Raw genomic sequence first — 25,341 nt, forward strand, 5'->3', positions numbered from 1 at the left:
AGTGGCATTCTCACTATGGCCACGACACCAGGGATATGATCCAATGGATGCATAAACAAATAAAATCCTTGGAAACAGGAGGTCTCAACACGAGCCGGCCTGACTACTTTCGCAACTTCCTAGTGAATGGAAATGCATTCACCTAGTTACAAGCCAACACATTGGTCTCTACTATGGACATCATAAGACACTTCCCCAATTATACAAACAGGACCATGGTTCCCAAGGGTTAGAAAGCAACTCTGTCGAGGCTATGGACGCCTGCAGGAAATAGAAGCTCTACTGATGGTATTGAAGCTTTATTTTACATCAATAACTATTATAATACCATCTTCTTATAAGCTTTTTTACAGAGAGATTATGGTCCTAACATACCTTGAACCTTTATGCATGAATATTTTTTTAATCAATCACAACAGTTTAAGTAGAATAATGACACTAAAGTATTATTTCATGTGCATGTTGTCCCTTTTCCTTTATCATATCACATTACAACAGCCTATCACTTATTGATAATTCTCGGTACAAGCCTTGATTTCACCACTCCAATATCATTTATGATCCTTTTATTAATAAGCGTACCTTGCCAATCCATCACCCTTGTACTTCGCCACTAGTGCTTTACCCTTTCATTCATTCGGTCATAGGCGACCTATTATTTCGAAGGGGGGCGGGGACCTCCAGTGTACTTATGAATTCGCTGTCATTTTTTCATTGTATTTTTTATAATGATATGACATTCCATGATCGGAGAGCATGTGGTATGATAAAAACCCTCAATAATAGTATTTATACTTATAAAGTATCACCTGATAAAGTTATCACAACCATTTTTTGTTCCATCACTCAGCTCTGTTTGTCATTGTGTTTTCCCTGCTACACTTATCATTTGTAGAATTCCAACACTATGGTAGGAGGAACAGTGCATAGACAACCACTAATACTGGTTGCTTCTAATGCATCTAGGGAAATTTTAGCTCAAGCTGGGTGGATAGCATACTTTACGAGAATTCAACCACCCAACGAGGAACTTTCCATCAAATTCTTACAAAATCTACATAATGGACAATCTATGGTAAGGAGTAGGCAAATCACTATATCAGATGCGGTGATAGCAGAAGTAGCGGAAGTGAACGACCTGTGTGGGCTGGTAAGTGGTTGAAGCTACTGGACACTATCGAGGCTTTCAGAGATGAAGGACAGGAGTTGGTCAAAAAGGGAAAAGGCTTTCAGCCATATTCTCTTGGATAATCATGGGGAGAACTAGCAAGAATCATCTAGAACTACATCACATACGACGGGCGCAAAGATGTGGTAAGGTTGTGTCAACTCAAACTCTTAGCAGTTCTAAAACGAAAGTGCTCAGTTAACTTACCTGCATTATTGAAATTTTTACTGCATGACACCACTGAGAGGCTAAGATGGTCCCAACACATAGAAACTGTAGTAAGCCACCACTGTCTGATCAGGCTAATAGTCGGCTATAACCTTGCCCAACAACAATCAAGCTGGGATGATTTAATTTTAGCTATTGAAGGAGGTTTAGCTTTGCCTGCACCTAACCCTATTTCGAAAAGGAAAAGGACTACCCTTTCAAGGAACGTACCTCAAAAGCACAGACAATCCACAAGGTTGAGGTCAATATTAGGAGTGAACAAAAATTCTCTAGGCAGTATCAGTCAACCTATAGAATTATCTAGCCTAGTAAGTGAAAAATACCCGCAACTAGAGTTAGAAGGCCAGGATAACCCTGAATTAGACCATGAGGAAGAAACAAGTCATTCTCAAGAAGAACAAAGAAACAAATCGAGACTTCCCTCAACACCAAGCATGAGCCCCCAAGGTGATTTGTTGCACGATTTTGAATTGGCCCAGGTCCTGGCCAACATGAATGATTACATGCAGACTAAAATCCCACTCAATCTTAATATAGGAGCAGCCCAATCTCCTGAGAATGATGGCGACACTAGAATTCTATCTCCCTTAAAATATGCGAGCCATGAAGCAGAAACCAATGTAGAGTCCATTCGAGAAGCAAAGCACCAATTCAGCGACACGCTTCCAGTAGAAAATAGCCAGGTAGGCCTAAGTACAGAAAACATAGTCCAAGGAGAAGAAGTAGAGACAGAGATGCTTCAGGAAGTCAATATTCAATCAAGAGACACAGTCCTCTTAGAATAGAGCTAGGGTGAGCAACCAGGCTCTTTAGAAGCAGAAACAATTAATGAGACTGTCAGCAGAATAGTTGCTCCTCCGAAAAGGTATAGAGCCAAATTGAAGAAGCTTAGGAAAGAACAGTAGAAGCTTCTCAAAATAGTAAGAAGGCTCAGAAGAAAAATAAAGGAAATCACAACAGGAAAGTTCCTGGACAAAACCCTGGAGACAGGAAACGCGGCTGTACAGATAGAATCACATGAAGAGAGGGCTACAGGGACTCAAACCAAGCCCATACCCATTCAACCAGTCATCATTCAAGAAGAACAACATGCAATTTTCATATATATAGCTACTCAGACAGAGGATGTACCCTCTCACAGCATGGCTACTCAGACAGAGGCTTGGACATCCCATAATAAAGAGACTCAGACAGAACACATCCTTTCTCATAGCATAAGTACTCAAACAAACATACAAGCTAAAGACATCATGATGCATAATGACCCCATTATTCTGAATCTTCAAGAAGAATTAGCACATGCTCGGCTTATGTTAGAATGGCTTGAATAAGAAACTATTTCCCAGCAAAGATATCAAGAGTTGCAGAGGCAGCTTCGGGAAATGAAGGCAATAGAGAGTGAGACCTTCGAAAGGTACAGAAAAGAAGAAGATAAAATAGAGAGAATCAAGCTCAGATTAGATAGGGTCATAGCTCAAACAAACACCATCTTCTCATTATATACAGATGTCTTGGCATGTAGGTCTCCCGCCACTAATTATGCCTTGTTTTTGTTAGAACGATACTTGTTGTTGAAAATTAAAGTCGTGAGAGCTGGAAAACCAATAAAATTAAAAATAGTTGAAGATTTTATAAATTGTTGCAAATAACATGGTGTAAAGGTTCAAAGGTTGCTTTGTGAATTTTACCTACACAATTTTATATTAGAGGATGAGGTGGAAAAGAACCCCAACCATTTTGTGGGAGATCTTCAATTCCAAGCTGCCTTTATCTTGTTTGCAGTCAATCAACTTAAATGATTCAAAGCTCATAATGCATTCCAAAGACAAGAGCATGGATTGGATCTTTGGGTAAGAAGTGAACCCAAGCACCCTTTGCAAATGTTTTCCAACCATAAGAGTCTGATGACAAGGGAAGGGGTGATTAAAATTTTAGGGCATATTCATAAAGATATTGTGCAAAATGGGGTATCATATTTTCAATCCATTCAAGAAATCTCTCTGGCTGCATCCAAGCTTAGGTGGATGGTCTCTACTAGTAGTGTGAAAGATAGAGAGCCATTTAATTATCGAAATTTTAAAGAGCTGCAGCCCGTTTTATCACCTATAGCAACCACATTTTAAGAGAAGGACCCTATTGGTTAGGATGTTGGTTTTGTAGCCCCATCATTTGGTATCCTCCTAAAGGTTACAGGGCCATCTATGAATTCCTAAATGAAAGGAAGGGCCCGCTTTTGTTCTCTTAGTTCAACATCATGGTTTCAAACCAATTTTTGATGCCCCTTCTCCAGCCTACTCTTTAACTGCACTTCATCAGAATTACTTGCTTTTCATGAGGACATGAAATAGGGTAAGCAGGGGAGTATGTTGAGTTACGAAATGCGTTTGTATTTACTATTAAATTCTTCATCGTTTCACTTGATTCTGATCTTTTTCATATCTTAATGCGCTAATATATTGAGGAATTATGGTAAGAAATGAAGGAGTTATTTGCAGTTATGTTTTAGCTAACTTTTACCCTTATTTATGCAGGAAAGCGACAAAAGGAACAGTTGTTGTTCCCGGATGTTGGAACAGCAAAATCCGACAAGCAAAGGAAGGAATGTTCTTATTGTGGACAAGGCTGAGAGTAAATCAGAGGGATTAGCGCGGAATAGGAAAGATGTATGAAGATAGAAATCGATTGCGAATCCCTCAGGATCGGGAGATCCTAAGGGATCGCATTTACCATTTACTCTTTACCCCTTTCTGATTATAAAAGGAAGCAATTGTATGAAGAAAGGGGAGGAATCTCTATTATTTTTCAAGTTGTAAATTTAATTACGGACTTGTGCTATTGAAGAACATGATTACATTGTAATGCTACTTAAGTTCAATGATTAATATATAATTGAAGTTGATGTTCCCATGGATTATCTTAAGTAACTTAGCAGTGTTCGTTAGCGGCTAAGGGCCCAGCCTCTAGTGGATTTAACTGCTTTATTGTGTTATATTTCTGATTCTTCTAGAGTTTAGTTGGTTTGATAATTTCCTATTTCCGTGAGTTTACTTTATTAGCTGTATTAAAGTAGTATATGTTCTGTTTATAATTTACAGCGCTATCATTTGATTTGAGTTTTGTTTACTATGGTAGGAATTATCTAGATTGTGCATTGCATTGATTTAATCATCTGAAAGATTTTGATTATTGCTATTAGACTCTCAGAATTGATATCATTCCTATCTTGATTGCTTTATCAAGATTGAGTATAGTCTAGATCGAATCAGCTAAGTAGAGGTGAGTTATTGTTACTGTGCTCTCGGCTGATGATGTTGTCACTTGAATTGATGTAAGATTTGATTTCAGTAGAGGATTGAGCTTTGATATATCCTTTAATAATTTCAATTGGAGTTTATTAGATGCATCCATTTATTCTTGTGTCAAGATCTATACTACAATTTAGGAAGCATTACTCTCTGAATTAATAGCAACCACATGCAATGTATAGTCTTGAAATAAGAGGACTTTCCCGGATTGATGATTAATGTGGGATATTAGGAGTTTTAAAAGTCCCCTTTTAGCACCCAACATGAAGCAGGGTCTGTAATCCCTATGGAGCATGTGAAGCCTAGTCTATGCATAGCAGCACCCATAGATACGACAGTCTGCGAAGCCCACAACAAAGGAATCACACAGCCGTGAGAAACAGAACACAAAGGACATGAGGAAGAAATCCAACGGGGAAGCTTTAAACTCTGTGAACTTGAAAAAGCATGGGTACGATTAAGGAAGAAAAGTGTTATGATGGACGTGGAGGTCAAGAAGCTGGAGGACGAGATAAAGGAGTCGTTTTTCGTCAATGAACCTAGGATGGAAAGGCAAGGTGCGTATTATCATACTGACAAGTTTGAGCACTATCACCATGAATTGGTTAGTCTGTTGCCTTGGCTTGGACCACATATCGCCAAATGAAGTGACCAAGGTAGCTTGTTGCAAGTAGTAAAGTGTGCGATGCCAACCGCAATGATGGAAGGTGAGGATTCTCCGCGAACCATGGTGGAGGACGGGATGGCATCCCACACGGGTGGTGCAACCACCTGACTAGCCATGGGAAGGACAATCTTAGCTCTCTAGGCATTTGAAAGGAAGTGCGGGACTATAAACTATCCTACCTGGGAACTGCCCGATATTGGGGATGCACGTAGAAGCAGAGTGTCACAAGGTCCGCGTCCGCACACGGAGAGTTGTGTTGCTGTGTGGATTGGCTAGAAAGTGACCATTAGGTCACTATTCATGATGGGATGTGCGACTTGAGGCAAAATGGAGCAAGCAGCAGGCATTTAAGATGCGATTTATGGGCAATATTTTGGAAAATATGCCTCCAAGAAGCATTAATGGACCGTAATTGGGGGGAACGGTTGAATTCGAATTCAAAAGGTGCTATAAAACACAAAGGGTTTCCTAGCAAACAACACTTGGTCATTTGAGAATTGAGCGATTGAGCAGAGAATTGAGCATTGAGCGCCAAGTGATAATTGAGCCCCTAAATTCGTGAGTGATAAAATATAGCCTAGGAACGATGACAGCGACTAAAGATGGTTTGGAAATAAAATAGGTAATCACCGGTGAGGCCGCGCTAACCCCAACAGTGGAAGATGTTCCAGAAGGAGGTTGTGGCAGAGATCCCCAAATCACCACATACACCATGACCCAAGAAGGATAAGCATGCAATGGCTCCCATACACATGTCCCCGAGGAACCCATTGTGCAGCAAACCATCAATGGAAGAGAAGGGGAAAGCTGTCATGATAGAAATAGATGAGGAAGAAGAAGATTTGCAGGCCCTTATCATCACAGAGGAAGAAGACGAAGGCATGGAGGAGGATATTGAACCTACACACTCTATGACAAAACTCCCTACATATATCCCCCCGTGAAAACGGAAGGCCAAAGTGCCCAAGGACCTAGATGAAACCAAGATTTCGCTCCATACCCCGCTCCTCCCAGACAGCCTTGTGTTTGAGGGCCCACACCTAGGCCGCGTGCCAACCATGAAGTTCAAAGATTGGGACCTCGCTGACGGTGAGAAATTCCTTCACCTGGAGACGGGAATCTCATGAAGTATAACAGCGCATGGGTGGTGACAACATTAGAGCTGTGGAAGTGGTTGCGTGAAGTGGAAAAGGTCAGGCTATTGAACTTATTATGGGTGTCGAATTTCCGCCGCGTGCCCATAACCATTTTCATCATCAGGTAACTGCTTTTCCTGGTCCATGATGGGTATCTATGGCTAGAGGAGCCTATCCCCATTACAGTAGATCTAATTCACCACATTTCTCAGCTCCCCTATAAAGGAATGGACTATATCAGAAGGGAAAGGTAGTGATTTGGCCCTCGTGGAGGCCATGAAGACAAAATACAAGCTGGAGAAGAAGAAGAGGGGATATGCTATCTCTAGCATCAAGGACAAAGAGGTATGCGTAGCTACCCAAATCTTGGCCAGAAACATCATACAAAAGTGTCGTGCAGACGAGGTACCTGCACCGATGATCACACTGGACGAGTAGTGCGCGGAAGGAGTCTAGTTTAACTAGGTTGAATTCCTCTGCACGAAATTCTTGGAGAACTATCGTGAAGCCCAAGACTAGGGTAAACCCTTCCACTATGCATGGTTGTTGCTATCCATAGTGCGCATAGTAGGGGAATTTCCGGAGGACAGTTAATTCCCCCCATTGACAGAGATTTACCAGAGGTCGCGAAGTACGCTTCACTCTAGGCCACGAAGGACGTGAAAAGAATACGTGACGAAAAAATATTTTGGGTGCTCATGGAGATGAACATCCGAATGTGGATCTACTGGAAGTCATGGTTGTCGCCCACAGTGTACAACAGTCTACAGAGTTTTGCAGACTTTAAAGATAATATGAACAACATTTTTATCAAGGCGCGTAAGGATCCGGCAAAGCATTGGATGAATTTACCTTTTGTAGCCATTGACGATGCCATTTTTACTATTTTGGAGGCATGGACTCTAAAATGGTGTGTTATAGACATTTTTGTGCCTTACAGCATGAAGCATGAAATGTCAATAATCTAAGGGATCCAAAGTCCCTAAACATGTTGTTCCTACCCCTAGAGGAACAAGGTCAGCAAACCACAGCACTAAATATCAGTTCTCCACCTGAAAACACTCAAAAACAAGCTTATTCTGGATCATGTCGACTGCTACACTGGCTACCTGCACTGAATGTCAACTGCTACACTGGCTACCTGCACTGAATGTCAACTGCTACACTGGCTACCTGCGCTGAATGTCAACTCCAACACTAGCTACCTGCGCTGAACGAGTTTGGACATGTGGCAGACTCATTCCTCAAGGTGTCAGAGCCCAGGAAGCTTCCAAAGTGACACTTGCATCAAGGAATTCGACTGGTGATGAGTAAGAGGGTCTAGATCTCCAAGTGGAAGCAAGAACCTCCAAGTGGACTCAAGAACTGAAGAATAACTGAAGTGGGAGAGGACACTAGTCAGCTTCATGCCAGCTACAAGCTGACTCATCCTTTCTCCAAATCTCCTATATATAGAGCTCTCTCATGAGGTCTAAGGAGGCTGGAATTTTGTGAATGTAAGGAAGTGTTGTTGGTTTGTGTATAGAACTATTGGGTGATTACTTTGAAGGAGGTGAAGAGGAGATTTCTTTCTGCCGGTAGGTGTTGCTGGATTGGGCCTCTTATGGTTGTAACACTCTCAGAACTTTACTTCTTCCATTAATAAAGCATTTGAGGTTCTTCTATATGCATGTGTCTTTGTGGCGTATTGATGCTTGTATATTTGATTTATTCTAATCCTTGAATCAATTATGGATGTATGCTTCTTGTAGTTTCCTTTTCTTGTGCTTTTGCAGGATCTTTGTGTAGCTGGGCCAGTGAAAGAGCAAGGAGTTGGGAGTAAGCAGCAAAGAGGGAAGATTGGATCAACCATTAGCGGAAGATAACGGTTAGTGGATCTCTTCCTCCTCTCTGTTACATCTCATAAAGAAGTAATCTTGAATAGCTTTGCATTCAGTTGTTGCTGAGGTACTATCACCCTTAGAGTGGGATAGGGTCATTCCGTATTGGATACTTTTCCCAACAACATGGTGCACCCCAGATCTTGCATAACTTGAGAACGCGACAGTGTAGAAGAAGAAGGATGATGCCAAGTTGCGCGTCACAAAATTGGCCAAGGAAAGCTAGAAGGAAATAGCAGTAGCTGAGGAAAGGGCAACACGTGAAGTGACACAAAAAGCCGTTGAGTAGAAGAAGGCTGCAGAAGCAACAATAGCAGCACAGACAGTAGAGGCAGCAACCGCGAAGGCAGACGAGGACCAACCAACATCCTTGCAGGAGCAGGAGGTAGAGGAAGTAGAAATGGAAGAAGGGAGTGCAGACCTAGGGACCGCGTCCACACAACTAAAGAGCCCACACATGGCAGAGAGAGTAGGACCGAGGAAGAAGGTTAAGGCCTCAAAGTTGGCCATTGACCCGATCACCTTAACTGAAGGTGACCTCCATGACATTGGCAAGACGGTTCACGATGTCAAAAGTGAGGCTCTTCAAGAATTCAGGCAGGAGCACCAGACTATGTTAGGGGCCCTCGGGGCGCAGCTACAAGAGTTGTAGGTGCATCCCCCTCATGTGGGTACCCTTTCCACCCACCTAGCAGCAAGGATCGTTAGCAATAGAACAAATGTTGCGCGCAAGAATGGAAAACACAATAGTGTTGCCGGAAGGGGCCCTAGTAGCAGCGAATGAGGCCGATAGATTTTCGATTAACATGATGAAATGGCTTGGCCTTAATTTGGTTGTCCTTCCATGTCAGACATTGTATCTGCTACAGGATGGGATAACGATAGAGTTGTGCACTAGGGAGAGTCATGCAATCCAAGTTCTTAGCGAGAAAAAGATAAACATGGAACAACTCAATTTGTAGCGCGACGAATTGGTGTCACAGAATCAAAAGTTGGTGCAGGTGGTAGATGACACGTCCCGAAGCTGGCCATCCCATCAGATATTACCAATAGAGGTGTGGATCCAGAGGTTGGAAACTGGAGTCCGTGAAGCTAGAGAAGAAATGACCAAGGTTCAGATAGAGCTAAATCTTCAAATAGTCGAGCTGCGGTTAAAGGCACAACCTTCCACTCCCCTGGAGGTCTGAGAACAATGCGCTATCACTATCGCAACGAGATTGGAAGAAATTGGAGGTGAAGTTCAAGACTGTACCACTTGGTTGGAGCAAGCACTTGAGGTCCTCACAACCCTGCAGGAGGACCCCAACATCTAGCACCTGGAGACAGAGGCACGAGAACTCCAGCAGAAATATGATAGTGTCCGAGGAACTGTGCAGATAGTAATCCTCACTTAGTGGCTTGCGAGGATGCATCAAGCTAAGGCACTGAAGGAGCAGGTGGACACAGCGTGACATAAGGAGGCAGTTCTCAAAGCATGCATCCAGCCATGGATCGATGAGGCTTTCACTATCAGGGAAAACATCGAACGAAAGCTCATGCACATATAGGGGATGCACACCATAGAAGCACCCCAGACATGGATATCTTAGAGCAGAGGATGCAATAGATTTAGCAAGCAGTGGCTCAGTGCGCTACCGACATTAACACAATTCGAGTACAGTTGGAGGAACTTCGTTCCAAGATCACCGCACCGACAAAGTGACTCGAGGGTGAGTCACGATGTTTGTGTTGGGGGCTTGTTGGGCATGGAATCCCCTTGAGGCATGTTTTTGGGCTCAAAACCCAAGTTTTGACCCAATATTGTTGTAAAGACTCCACAAATTATGGGCACGGAGCGCGAAATGTATGATAGAGTCACAGGGTTGTCCGCCCTAGTCTTATAATGTAATGTCGGCCTACCCATGGTCTATAGACCATGGGATTGTATAAATAGAGCAACGCTCTAAGTGTAAAAGAAATGAACAGAGAAAGTAGTATAAAAGAGAAAGAGTCTAAGTGTCTAAGTGTGTCTTGGGTCGTAGAGTAGGAGAAGACTCTACAACTGAGTATGCAGAGGCCTAGTAGTCCACAGCTGAGTGTGTGGACCGCTGCAGCTAAGTGCAGAGGGTGGAGTTGAGTCTATAACCGAGGGAAGATAATAATAAAGAGAAGTTTTATCTTAATTCCATGTATCTGTTCTTAGGTTGTTACCTGTTTGATATGAATTGCAATTATATTGTTTATTTACTACACACGCTTGTATGAATGATTTATATTGCTAAGTATACTTTACACATGAAAATAAGCTAAGTTAATCAACTAACAGTGGAATACTAGTAAGGACTTGGGTAATAACAGCGTTCGGCCCCCAAGTAGGGTTACGCGAAGGCAGCATCTCAGGTTGCAAGGTACGGGTAAGTGCGCGTAGTGACATATGTGCAGGGTCAAACCGTGGACCACTTGAACTCATCAAACATCGCCAAGGTGTGGAAACCTTGTTCTAGCACCCTCCCATACTACTTCGGGTGAGACCTTAGTCCACGCTTCATGGACTATTGTCGAAAGGGCCAGTAGTACCGTGATTTGTTTGGCTAAATCACCTCTGAACCTGGTTCAGGCCCCAACAAGCCAACAGATACTTTGGATCTTAGATTAGATGATCCTTCTTATTAGGATGCCTTCACCCATACCATGGATCCTTTCATATAATCCTTATCATTTGGATGGTTACGTCCATACCGTAGATTCATGTCTTAATATTAGAGATGTATATGTATATGCGTCCTTTATTTGCAGGTCTCCTGACAGTGTTTGTCCCCATCCTTGCAAAAGCTCATAAAGCATCTCAGCCATCACTCCCTGTTCTACCTTCATGCTTTAGGGGGCATTTGTTACACAATATTTTGTCACACCTCTGCACTTCCCCGTCACATACCTTAAAGTGCCTGAAACATGACCATCATGCATTGTACTTATCAATATTTGCAGCTCATATCCTCCCTAAAACATTGATTGGAAAATTCCTTGAGCTTCCCTTGAAGGAAATAACTCTAAAACCCTAATTTGAGAATCATCGCTCTTATGAGACTCAAACCAATGATGATCACCTATTTCACTATACTTGACCTGTGATGGCATCGATATTTTCACTTGTATACCCGCAATGATCCCTAAAAGGAAATTTTCCCAAAGAGGATGAGAAGCTTTGTGACCTAGAAGCTTTTAGAACAATGAGCTGGAGGTTTTTCGGCATAGATGAGGTCGAATTCTCCTAACTTGGCCTATTGGTCTTATCCCTATGACCTACCTCCTTGAGATAAGGACCTACTCCTATATTTTGATAGATCCTAACTTCCTTTCCTAGCCTATATATTCATCCTCTTCCATTCCCAAATGGTTGGTCTATGCCTATTCACACCCTTATGCTAAGATTGTGCCTATATACTACTCATTTGGCTTGGAGAAGGAGTGGTTGGAGATCTTGGCTTGGACTGGGATATGCATTCAAGGAGAGCCTATCAACATCAAGGCTTGGTTGTGTGCTTCCCTTTATTTTCTATTAATATACAACTATTGGTTCATTTTCCCTAAATGTGTATGCTCATGTATGATTTAGCTTAACATTCTGTTGTGCTATACAACAACCCCCCCATTTCAAGTTTTAAATCTTAGTATTATATTTCCAAATAAGAAATGGGCCCCCTTTAGAATATGAATAAAAGAAATAAAACTTTTGAGTAAAATAAAATAAAAGTCATATAAAAAATTGCTTTATGAGTATTTAGGACTGCTCATCGCAAATCGCAATTCTTTAGAACCCATGAACATCCATTTAGAAAAGTGTGATGCGATTAGAGTCATAATAAAACCCTCATTGCAAAGTTTTATCAAAGTAAGCCATTTATAAATACGATGTGATAAAACTATCGCGTCACGCACATCATATATCCCAAGGGATGACTTATAACGTTTCATTGAAATCTTGCGATGTGATAAGGCTATCACAATCACATATCATTGATTCATAGGGAAGCATCCAAAAAACTCCATTGAAATATTCCGATGCGATTTAGTTATCGCATATCACGCTCTCGATAAAATTGAGTTATAAAATATTATGAATACATGCGGTTTAGGGATAAATTGATTATAAAGAAATAGCATGATTTTCCAAGTTTGAAACCTGTCATCTTCACATGCCAGCTCAGGACTCATCGCAATTGCAACTATGCAAACATACCTTTTGAGTTTGGCACTTGTAACTCCCGATTTGCGATACATGACTATTACACAAATATTAAAATAATACAATCGTTGATCGCAAATCACAGAGTCATGACACCTATTCTAAAAAGGGCCATTGCAAAACTTGTGATGCGACAAATGGCTTTAGCATTAAAGTTTCACATTGGAAGTTATGGTAAAACATTAAGGAGCAGTTATGGTTAAGTCCTTTAAGGATTTCATGCATGGTAGCTATGTACAATATAAGATCTTTGGCATCTAATGTGCGTAATTTCTTTTGGTCTGTAATTTTTTTATTATCTCCTCTCAATTTTTTCGACTATTATGCTCTTCTTCCTCATTTTGCAGAGCTGATCTAGAATCGCACAGTTGGGAAAGATGTCTAAGAAATCTTGAAAAGCAAAGGCCCCCATTACAGTGGAAGAAGGACCAGTAAAATTGGTGTTAATTGCAAATACTACCTGTCAAGGGCTTGGTAAAATCTCATGGGAAGGTGTATATGCTTTACTTGAAGCAAAAATTCCAATGGAGATAGAAGAAGAAGCAACAGCTGATGGAACTGATTGAACAGAAAGCACGCTCAATGATTTTGCTAGCTCCTTCCTCCATAGAATAGCAGCCCGAGTAAAAGTTTTACCATATAATGATATAGTGAGATGGGTAATCAAAAGTATTAATATCACAAACAAAGCTTTCTTCACATCCGATGGGAGGATGTTTGGGAGATTCAAACCTGAAGATATCAAGAAAATGTATCACTTGTTGGATCCCCAGTGAGACTACAACAAATCATTGCTAGAATCTTTCGCTAAGGAGAATGACATACAGTCAAACCCTATCAAACAATAGATACATTTTCCAAACAAGCATAAACATGAATCCTCCGGTATGTACTCTGTTGACTCCTTAGCATCTCCGTATTGTTATGTTGCTGCTATGGGGTGTAGGCTCTTTGGAAGCCCTGATTTTGCTAAATTTTCTATAGAAATGGTTCCATTAATAGAAGCAGCAATCAAATCCTTTATTATGGATTGGGCAACCATTCTATCAAATAAAATGGCCTGTCAAATACTAGATTATAGAAGGAACATATTTGTCTCCACCAGAATTGTGCCCCCATACTATATGAGTGCCTACATAATGGACACAATATGTTTTAATTCTGACTTTCCCATCCTAGGCTGGAAATGGACTATTTAGGACCCAACCCCCATTCATATTTATCATAAATATTTATGGAAGTCTGACTAGAAAAATCATTTATACAAGATTTTCCATTGTTTCATTTTACCTGTCCATCAAGCCATCTTTAATAAACTTTCTCCTCGGCTGTCTGATGAGGCTAGCATTGACTTAACTTCAATCGGTAGTTGGTTCGGGGAGGAGAAGTTCACTTATATTAGGATTTTTGGTAGTATTACTGACCCTCATGCCCTTCCACTCTACATCCTTGATAACCTATTAGCTTGGCAAATAGCTTACCAGATAGTGGAAAAAGGGATGTCTAGAAACCTTAAAGATTCTAAGAAACAACTATGGCCTCCATTTTCCCTCCGCTGTGGCACTTACACATTGCATGATTTTAAACATGCTAAGAAATAAGAAGAGAAGATAAAGGATCTGGGTCTAGCGATAATTCCTAAAAGACAATATGATCCAAACAAGGTTGCTTTGAATTTCACCAGTCAGGTGAAAATTAGTAAATTTATACATGAGAAGGATGGGTTTGATGATTTATTCGCTTCAGTGGAATTATTATCACAAGTAACTCATCTGGAAAGATTCAAATTGGGAGCCAAGAAGATGGAAAAATTCATGGAATATAGAACATAGAGGTTACTGACAGTACCTCTAGACTTACTAAATACTACCCCTATTGTTCAGCAAGCAGAGCTCGGCAGGGAGAAGACTATTGAAGAGATTTTTGGGGAAGGGGAAACAGGTGGAAAGACCAGTGAACCCCTTAGCACAAATGTTCATATTGACCCCATCTTGATAAAAGAATGGGAGAAATTTGATCAGCAAATCAAAATCCATAGCGACCCCCAAAACATTACCACATCAACATCGACCGTGACATAACGGCCCACCATTCCTGGTAGTACAATTGAAATAACACCCAATAAAGACATAGCCGAGAAAGAGATTGAAATAATTCCTAAAAACCCTTCAGGAGAAATTATATTGAATATTAGGGAAATACCACCATTGGATGTATTTTACAGTCTAAAACACAAGGTTAGAGTCAAAAGACAAAGAAAAAAGAGGAAAATAGACCAGGCGTCCTCCACAATTCCTCAGTCTGAATTTATGAATGTTTTATGGAAGGATTTAGAAGTCAATCCTTCTGAGGATTTGACTAAGTTATCTTAATTCGTAGGGGCATACACAGCTGCCACAATTGATAAGGCAACTGAGGTTAACCAATTGTTCAAGGAAAAGGATCAAAAGATTAATCAGCTTGAGGAACACGCAGTAGTACAACAACAGAAAATTAATCGGCTTGAAGAAAAATTGGCAGAAGAAAAACAAAAGAATGAGTAGCTTGAGGAGCAATTAAACTTGGAGAAACAAAAGATCGACCAGCATGCCATCCAAAAAAAGCAAAAGTTTTCTCAAAAGCTCAAACAACTTCAATTGACACATCAGCAAGAAATTAAGACTAGAGAGGAGCAAATCACACAGCTACAACTCTGTATAGAACAATTCAGAGATTATCCCAAGGTTGAGGAATTTAAGAAGGAAGCCCTAGAAGCAAATAAAGCCTTATCTTAATAGCTCAATCTACTTTGCCATAAAATATCTCTTATCAACCCATTATGCATCATAACTACATCACTGATCAATCAAGCAGTTAATACCAGATTAGAATTTGAGGATGTAGATGAGAAGGTCACAAATTACCTCTCTTGGCAAAGCACAGTAGAAGGAATGGATGCTAACCTACCATAAATTCAAGAGTCACATAAAGAAATATTTTTTTTGGAGTGGGAAACACAACTGATAAAGGCAGAAAGGGCTACCTCGAGGACTAGGTCTACAATGAATAATGTGATTGAAATGATAAATGATGGTTTATATGGAGCCAATTTAATTTCTGATTATTCCCCAGGTAATCTTATAAAAGCGAAAGTGTTAGAAAATCAATCGAAGCAGGATTTTTGGCCACCAAAGATGAACAACTCAACAGAATACAAAGCCTTAACTGGGATGCATACAGGTCCTTTTTAGTTAAGCTGCACAGCCAATAGATGACCATCAAATTCCTTTCCGATGCTATTGATCGCATGATCCTCGAGCTTTCAGATGCCACGTACACGGGAAAACTACACTCTAGGATGAGTCACCCTCCAGAAATTCAAAACATGCTTTCAATTTGTCAGTTTCAAATATAGGAGAAGAAATAGATACAAAGAATCTTTCCAGATGCAATCGCATTGCTATTTTTGCAATTCAAATCCCAGATTTTAATGAGTGGCAGTTCCAACAACTCTCAGCGATTTTTGTAGACAGTTTGTTTTAATTCCATTATATAAACTCTTTCATGTTATTCGAGAAAGGGTCCTCGATTTGTACAAAAACTAGGTGGGAGAAGTTGCACTTCTGCACTTCTTAATTTATTTTTTATAATTAGTGGATGAAGGTTTTAGATTTTTGTGAAAGAAATTTTCAAGACCTGCATTTTTGTATCTCCTGGAAGTTTCTGGAATAAAAAGGTGGAATCAAAATGTTAGTTACATATCAAGACTCAAATGCATGTGATATTTCTCTCACTGTTATTTTTGTCTTGTTCTTTATGTAATTAGCATTTCATTTAATTTGCTATTGTTGATGTATTAACATGCTTCAAGCAATTCTATATTGAGTCACTTCTGAACGATTTAGAATTGCTATATCAGAGATATATGTCAGCAATAAATACTAGTAGGTCATGCGATATGTTTTCATAATTACTTTGTTTAATTTCTTAAACAAAGTAATCATTATTTAAATGCATCTTCTTATGGATAAGTAAACCATCTATATGATTATTTGTCTGCTAGGAATTATCAAAAATCGCATTATTATAAGATTACCCGGGTTATATAGATATATGTGTATATTTTCAGAGGTATAGATTAAATCACCTATCATCTTTGTTATACATTTAAAACACTCATTCATCAAACCATACATTATTGGGAAACTAGTCCCATAACATCTAGTCGGAGCCACCACTCCAAATGGAAAAGGAGTTGTACTAAGGTCTCGACCGGGTGGTTATCCTCAATGTTGATGATATGATTTTAGAGGCATCAACATTTTTGGCGCTAGAAGGAGGGCCTAACTGTGAATGGTGAGTAAATCTAAATCCACATGCCATTCTAAGAGTAAAACTCCCTCACCATCTCCTCCAACTTCTCCTTCGCATTCTAAATCTCCTATTCCTAAGCGAGAAGTTGAAAAGAATAATACAACACCCACTGCTGAAATCCTAAACACACCAGATAATTCTTCTCCTGAACCCCCTGAAGTACAGTCTTTGATTCATAAACTCCAAGGGTTTTCAATATCCCAAGAAGAATCTGAGTTATCCCAAGGCAGTGTGACTTCACAATATATCCCATCGCAGCCGCTTACTAGAGCAAAGAGTGAAAAACTTGGTATTCCACCAGTTGAATTCCCTCTACCAAGTCGAAAAAGGGCTAGGAATACACCATCAGAATCTAACAGTGAGACTTTGTCCTCATCATCGTCTATTCCATCCATACCATTGCAAGGACATCTATCGATTTCCCAACTTCAAATCATAGTCCAAATAGGAACAGAAACTTCAACATTCTCTACCCAATCGCTTTCAACTGCTTCTTCACCCTCTTCTACTGTTAGCTCAACGATGGCACATAATCAACCTCAACCAAGGCCATGGACCAACCCAGGAGCTGTCAAAATGCCTACAGCTTTGAGCCAATTACCAGCACATCCTAAGAAATGGTTACCAAAATTTAATCCTGACATTGGCATGTTAGCAAAAGAACATATAAAAAATTTCATGTTATCAATTAACTTGAATGGAGTAATGGAAGAAGATGCTGTAGTTAGACTATTTCCATACACTCTACAAGGAGCAGGAGGATCGTGGTACTTTTCGTTGCCACCAAGGTCTATCAATAGCTGGGATGCTTTCCAGGAGCAATTTGTAACTAAGTTTAGAGATGATAGGTCTACAACAACTCTGCTCAATGATCTCCCCAATCTTAAATCCGAACCAAAGGAACCCATCAAAGACTTCAATTCATGCTTTAATAAGTTGTTAAATAAAATTACCATGACATCTAAGCCTAGTGAAGAAGTCTGGAATGAATGGTATATTTCTGCCATGCCTTCAAACATAGCCTTTTTTGTTGATAGGGCTGCTAAACCAACATTAGCAGAAAATATGAAGGAAGCAATCGCTGTTGGAAAATGTATAGTAGCTTTGAAAAAAAACGCTATAAAAGAAAGGAAATCCAAAAAAGTTACCTTTAGAGATGATTCAAAGAAGAAAGCAGTCAAGGATCCATATGACATGGAAGGCTTACAAAAATTTCTTAAAACTATGTCTAATGAAATGGTTGAAATAAAAAAGTAGGTCGCTGAGACTTCTACAAAAAAACCTTTTAGGAACTTTAAAAGAAATCAACCAACTAATCCTAAACAACCTAATGCTATATCTAATGTAAAATCTAATCTGGATGATGAGGAAGATGAAGATAATGTTTTATCAGCTGAAGAAACGGATGAATATGAAACAGTTGAATGTCATGGAATGTGGGACTTTATCTTACCCAACTCTGATAATGAAAGTGAACATGAAGCTCTCCTAGTAAACACCAAGAGAAAAAGTATAGCAGAGCCTAATCAAGCAAATTCTAAGAAGAAAAACTCAACCCCTGTTACTAAAGGCAAATCTCCTACAAAGAAAACTCCAGCTGTGTCTCCCCACAATCAACCATCATCCTCCAATCCTCCCCCATCTTCTACACCGCTAGTAGTTCCAGATTCCATGGATTATAACATTGTGGAAGACATGAATAAGACTCAAGAAAATATTTCTTTACATGAACTTAGCAAGCTCAAACATCAACAAAAGTTGTTGCTTAAAGAATTAAATGCAGTACCTTCTTCTCCTCTTCCAACTGGTGTATTATCCAAGGCTGCTAGAGGATCAGGTAAGCCACCATCTGATAAGGTAGATGCTACTGATGTTGTTTTAATTGGGATAGGTCAAATTCTCATACTCCTTATTTTCTCTCGACTTATGAGATATATAATAGAAATTTGCACAACTATTTGAGAGATTCAAGGGCTTCATCAAATATAATGCTAGCCTCGGTTTACTCCAAGTTAAATATTGAACCCCAGAAGTTTACAGTCCATAATATTCAATTAGATCGAACTAAGGTACAAATTTTAGGAGAGATAAATTCAGTTACTATCAGATTATCAGCTGATCACAGGGTAGTCCAAAGAATTGATATATTAATTGCTGACATCCCTGAGTTTTATGGTTTGATCCTTAGCAGAGATTGGTCCGAAAAACTTCATGGTTATATTTCAACTAATTGGTCCCACATGTGGATTCCCTACAATGGGAAACCAAATCAAATCAAAATAGATCACGAAAAACATTTGACTCATACAGTAACCGAGTTTGAAGAAGAAAATCAACATGTAGCCTTCAATAACAACATTCCTGGAAACTATTCGACTGAATTATTTTTTGGGAATTTTGATGCTCAGCAATCCCCTTTTCCTGTTAATAGTGTCATATTGCAAATCGGAAATTTCTCCCATATTGATACCTCAAGGTGTGTAAGTGTTGCAGATGAACTTGTAAATAAGCCTTTGTTTTGGTCTTTGTATTTTGATGGATCAAAATCTAATGATGGTGCCGGAGCAGGATTTATTTTAGTTATTCCAGAAGGAGAAAAACAATATCATGTAGGCTAGAATTTGAGTGTACCAATAACACTGTAGAATATGAGGCATTGATTCAAGGGCTCTATAAAGCAATAGGCCTGGATATCTAATATCTGAAAGTATTTGGTGATTCCGAAATTGTCATTAAACAAGTGATAAATACTATCCATTGTCTCTCGAGTCATCTCAAGCATTATCAATCACTTGTTCAAGATCTCATAACTCATTTTCTGGAATTTGACATTTCTCCTATTCCTAGATCATAGAATGCAACAGTCATTCTTTTGGCTAATGTTTCTTCTAAACTACTTCCATCCGAGGATTATAGTCCAAATCAATTTTCTATTGAATTAATTTTTCGACCATTTGTCCCAGATAATGTCACCAATTGGCATGTGTTTAATCATGATGAGGATATCTTAAATTTCTTGACTTCTGAAGGATCTTATGACAATCATATTATTGATGAAACCATCATGATCTTCAATTAAAACAAAGACTTAATGAAAATACTATTCCTAAATCTGTGGTCAAGCTAGAAGATCTTTATGATATTAAAGATAGATTCAAAAAGGTCACTAATCCAAAAATTCAAAGTTCTACTTTAAAATTTGAATTAGTAAATCTCGGCACTGAGGCCAAACCACAAAATCTCAATCTAGGACTTGGACTTTCATCATATGAAAGATTTTCTTTCATCATATTATTAAAGAAATAAAAAAATGTTTTCGCTTGGAATTATGAAGATATGAAAACTTATGATACTTCTATCATTCAACACACAATCCCAATGATTTCTGATGAGAAACCTGTACAATAGAAGCTAAGGAAAATTCACCCAAATCTTGAAAGTCAGATTAAAGTAGAGTTGAATAAACTCCTTAAAGCCAAAATATTCTTTCTGGTCAGACATTCTAAATGGGTCTCAAACTTAGTACCAGTAAGAAAGAAGAATGGTGATATTAGGATTTGCATAGATTTTAGAAAACTCAACAAATCATGTCAGAAGGATAATTTCCCATTACCAACAATGGAGCTAATAATTCAATCAGTAGCTGGCTCAAATTTAATGTCTTTCCTTGATGGTTTTTCAAGATACAATTAGATACTGGTACATCTAGATGATAGATTAAAGACTACATTTAGAACTAAATGGGGAACCTACGCTTATCAGAAAATTCCTTTTGGTTTAATAAATTCTAGAGCTACTTTTCAAAGGGCCATGGATATAGCCTTCAAAGGTTTGATCAATAGGACAGTCGTTGTTTACTTAGATGACATCATTGTCTATTCTAAGAAAAGGAACAATCATCTGCATGATTTAAAACAGAGTTTTGAACGATGCAAAAAATATGGGATTTCTTTAAATCCCAATAAATCATTCTTTGCGCTTAATGAAGGTAAACTCTTAGGGTTCATTGTGTCCAAACATGGCATATACATTGATCCTAATAGGATAAAAGAGATTTCTGATATCCCTTTGCCACATAATAAGAAATCTATGCAATCATTTTTGGGACAAATAAATTTTGTGAAGAGATTTGTTCCTGATTTTTCTCATATAGTTTTGCCCTTGCAATCCATGATTAAGAAAAATTCAGTCTTCAAATGGGAACATAACGAAAAAGAGACTTTTGACTCAATCAAACAAGCAATCATTAATGCTCCTCCATTGAGTACTCTGAATTTTTCTAGTCATTTTATTTTGTATAAGTCGGCCACTAAAACATCTTATGCTGCTATTTTAAAATAGATCAATGACCAGCAAGTAGAAGCACCCATATCTTTCTTTAGTTCTAATTTGCAAGGTGTTGAGCTCAACTATTCCGAAGTTCAAAAATAAGCTTTCACTATATTTAAGTCTATCAAACACTTTAGACCATTCCTCCTAAAAACACACACTAAAGTAATAGTCCCATTCTCTGCAGTGAGACAATTGTTAGTTCAAAGGGAAGTAGGAGAGAAGAGAGCTAACTGGGTAACATCTTTACAAGAGTATGATATTGATATTAAACCGGCGAAAATTGTTAGAGGGTAAGGTTTTTGCAGGTTATTGGCAGGAGCTTCCAATATTCCAGATCATGAAGATTCAAATAATACTGCACAAGTAAATGAGATAAGTATCACTAATTCGGAATCTCAATATCTTGATATGATCTTTTACTTGAAAAATGGATATGCTCCCCCTGAATTCAGTTACAAAAACAAACGTGCCTTAATATTAAAAGACAAACACTTTGAAATCATTAATAATGTGTTATTCAGGAGAAATTATGATTCAATTTTATTAAGATGCCTTGAAAAAACTGAAGCACAAACTGTTTTGCAGGAATTACATGATGGCCCAGTAGGTGGACATTTTGGAGGAGACACTACAGCTCACAAAATACTACATGCTGGATATTATTGGTCGACTTTGTTTAAAGATGCCCATGACTATGTAAGGAAATGCAGGATAAGCCAAACTGCTAGCGGAAGACAAAGAAGACCAGCCTTTCCTTTACAACTAGTAAACATTGAGCAACCATTTGAACAGTGGGGACTTGATATTATAGGAGAGATTGTTCCACATTCTTCCAAGCAACACAGATACATCCTCATGGCCATGGACTACTTCACAAAGTGGGTAGAAGCAATTCCACTAAAGGTAGCTAATTCTGATGCAATTATTGAATTTATTGATCAATTCATCATTACAAGGTTTGGTTTACCTAACACGCTTATTTTTTATAATGCATCTTATTTTTCTGGAAATAGTATAGTTGAATTTTCTCTTAAGAGAGGTTTTAAGTTAAAATACTCTGCAAATTACTATCCTCAAGGAAATGGCTTAGCAGAGTCAACTAACAAGAATCTTATCAAGATTATTAAACGAACTATTGATCAAAACCAAAATAATTGGCATAAATCTTTGATATTTGCATTATGGGAAAATCACATAAATCAAAAGGCCTCAATAGGTAATTCTCCTTTTAACTTGGCGTATGGGAAAGAAGTTGTAATACCACCAAATTTAGCACTCCCATCTCTAGCCCTAGTACAATTCATTGAAGAAATTCCCTCTTCCTCTATTCAATTGAGGTGTGATCAAATCCTTAAATTGGATGAGGAAAGAGAAAAGGCCAAAATTACTCATGCTAAACATCAGCAGGTCATTAAATCTTCTTTTGATGCAAGTTCTACCAGCTCAAAAACATTACAGATCAATGATCTCATTTTGAAATGGGACAAAGCACATGAAGACAAAGGTAAGCATACCAAATTTCAGAACATGTGGCTTGGACCATTTCATATCATTAAAAAGATAAGATCATCAATGTTTCTACTGCAATATTTATCAGGAAAGAGAGATTCTCTTCCTGTGAATGGGCTTATCTTAAAGAAATTATTTTCCTAAGGAGGTAACCCCTTCTTACCTGTACATATTTTTTATGCAAGCTAGTTTCTTTTAGGAAATAATGTTGTAAATAGTCTACCATTTGCTTTTCACTATTGAAAATATCTTTGAAAGAATATTGAGAATACTTGCTTTCAAAGAATAAAAACTTTCAAGGAAATGATCACAGTTTTGGAAATTAGATAAAACGTGAAACTCTAAGATTCTCTTGAATTTGTGAAATCTTCCAAACCTTGAAATACAGTAAATCATTTTGAGTTTTGTCGGTTCAGAAAGGTTATTTATAAAAAGGTAGAGAATTTTTCCAGCTAAGCGTCCACACCTCTAGAATTGTCATCCATAAACTCCTAAGGAGAAATTCATTCACCCCATCCACTAGGTTTATTATTTTTTAGAGTGTCATTCTAAAATATATCTAATTTAAAAAGATTAGAGGTTGAATTGAGGCTTCTGTGATCCATAACAATTATCAGAAGAAATTTCGGTGTAAATCACAATCAGAAAATCATTGCCGACGCGTTTCGAACCAACCAGTGTGGTTCATCGTCAGGACGAGTTGAAGAAAACAGATCCAGCTTTGCATGTTAAATAGTCTGCGCAGAGCCTCCAACGGCTAACTTGACCAACGGCTAATTTTGACTTAGGGATCAAAGTCAACAAACCATTTTAATAATTTAAAGGAAGTTAGTTAATTCGGTGACCATACCTTTAAGATATACCTAAAATATAAATAAAAATAATTTAATCGGTGTTTAAGTTAGTTAAAAGGTATCATTTAAAAATTAAAAATTATAAGTTAATTGTAACTTTAATGGGATTTAGTTATATGGAAAAAAATTTAGATAATAGTTAGTTAGACTAAATAAATAGAGGAACGAGAAAAAAATAATAAAGATTAAATTAAATAAATAAAATACAGATAAAAAAAATAAAAATAAATAAATAAAAATAATAAAATAATAATAATAATAATAGTAATAATAATAATAAATAGATAAATAAATTAAATTAAATTAAAAAATAAATAAATTAATAAATTAATTAATTAATATATATATATATATATATATATATAATAAATAAAATAAATAAATAAATAATAGTAATAATAAGAATAAATAAACAAATAAAAATAAAACATAAATAATATAAAATAGGATTAGAGGTATCATGACGAGCTATCTTAACATGATCATAGGGAACTAATTAAACTGGCATTACCAATACTGCATATCAAAACAGGGTAATGGCTTATAATCATAAGAAAAGGGGTCTCATTATGAGCCAGCTTGTTTAGTTCAATTACAACCGGTGAATGGCATTGTCATCATCTGGCTCCCAAACCAGGACAATGGCTTTTTATCCAAAAAAAATAAAAACAAACAAAAAATAAAAATACATGTAGATATATCTTTCTGGATTTATCTTTCAAAAGTTATACTCTTATATGGATGGGACAATGAATGATTGATGGTTAAAAGGTAACCCTGTCAAGACTATAGATGTTAGCTGGCAGCAGAGGCACTACCTGTGGCAAAATAGTAAATTTAAAAGCTAAGTTGGAAGAGCCCCCTACTTTATCTTTAACAACCAATCAAAGCTTGAAGAAACCAAAATGTTTTTATTTTATCATAAGGGTTTGTAAAATAAATTGCAAAATTGATATTTTGTTTATTCAGAGTAAATTTTTTATCTAATTAATTCTTAGACAGTTGTTTTTTTCCCTCAATTGATTATACTTTACTTTAAGCTATGTAGAATCAATCTGATTTTTTTCCTCATTGGATTCTACTGTTTTTTCCTCAATTGATTCTACTTTACTTTAAGCATATAGCTATGTACAATATAAGATCTTTGGCATCTAATGCGCGTAATTGCTTTTGGTCTGTAATTTGTGTATTATCTCCAATCAAGTTTTTTGACAGTTACACTCTTCTTCCTCATTTTTCAGAGCTGACCTAGAATTGCACAGTTGGGACAGGTGTCTAAGAATAATCGAAAGGAAAAGGCCCCCATTACAGTGGAAGAAGGACCAGCAAAATTGGTGTTAATTGCAGATACTACTTGTTAAGGCCTTGGTAAAATGTCGTCAGAAAGCGTATATGCTTTACTTGAAGTAGAAAATCCAATGGAGATAGAAGAAGAAGCAACAATTGATGGAACTGATCGAACAAAAAGCACACTCAATGATTTGGCTAGCTCCTTCCTCCATAGAATAACGGCCCGAGCAAAAGTTTTACCATATAATGATCTAATGAGATGGGTAATCGAAAGTATTAATATCATAGACAGAGCTTTCTTCATAGCCAATGGGAGGATTTTTGGGAGATTCAAACCTGAAGATGTCAAGAGAATGTATCACTTTCCAGATCCTCAGTGACACTACAACAAATC

Source organism: Pinus tabuliformis, chromosome 1_2, assembly GCF_031772625.1.
Source record: "Pinus tabuliformis cultivar Carrire ecotype Pingquan chromosome 1_2, CPIR1, whole genome shotgun sequence".
Taxonomy (NCBI): Eukaryota; Viridiplantae; Streptophyta; class Pinopsida; order Pinales; family Pinaceae; genus Pinus; species Pinus tabuliformis.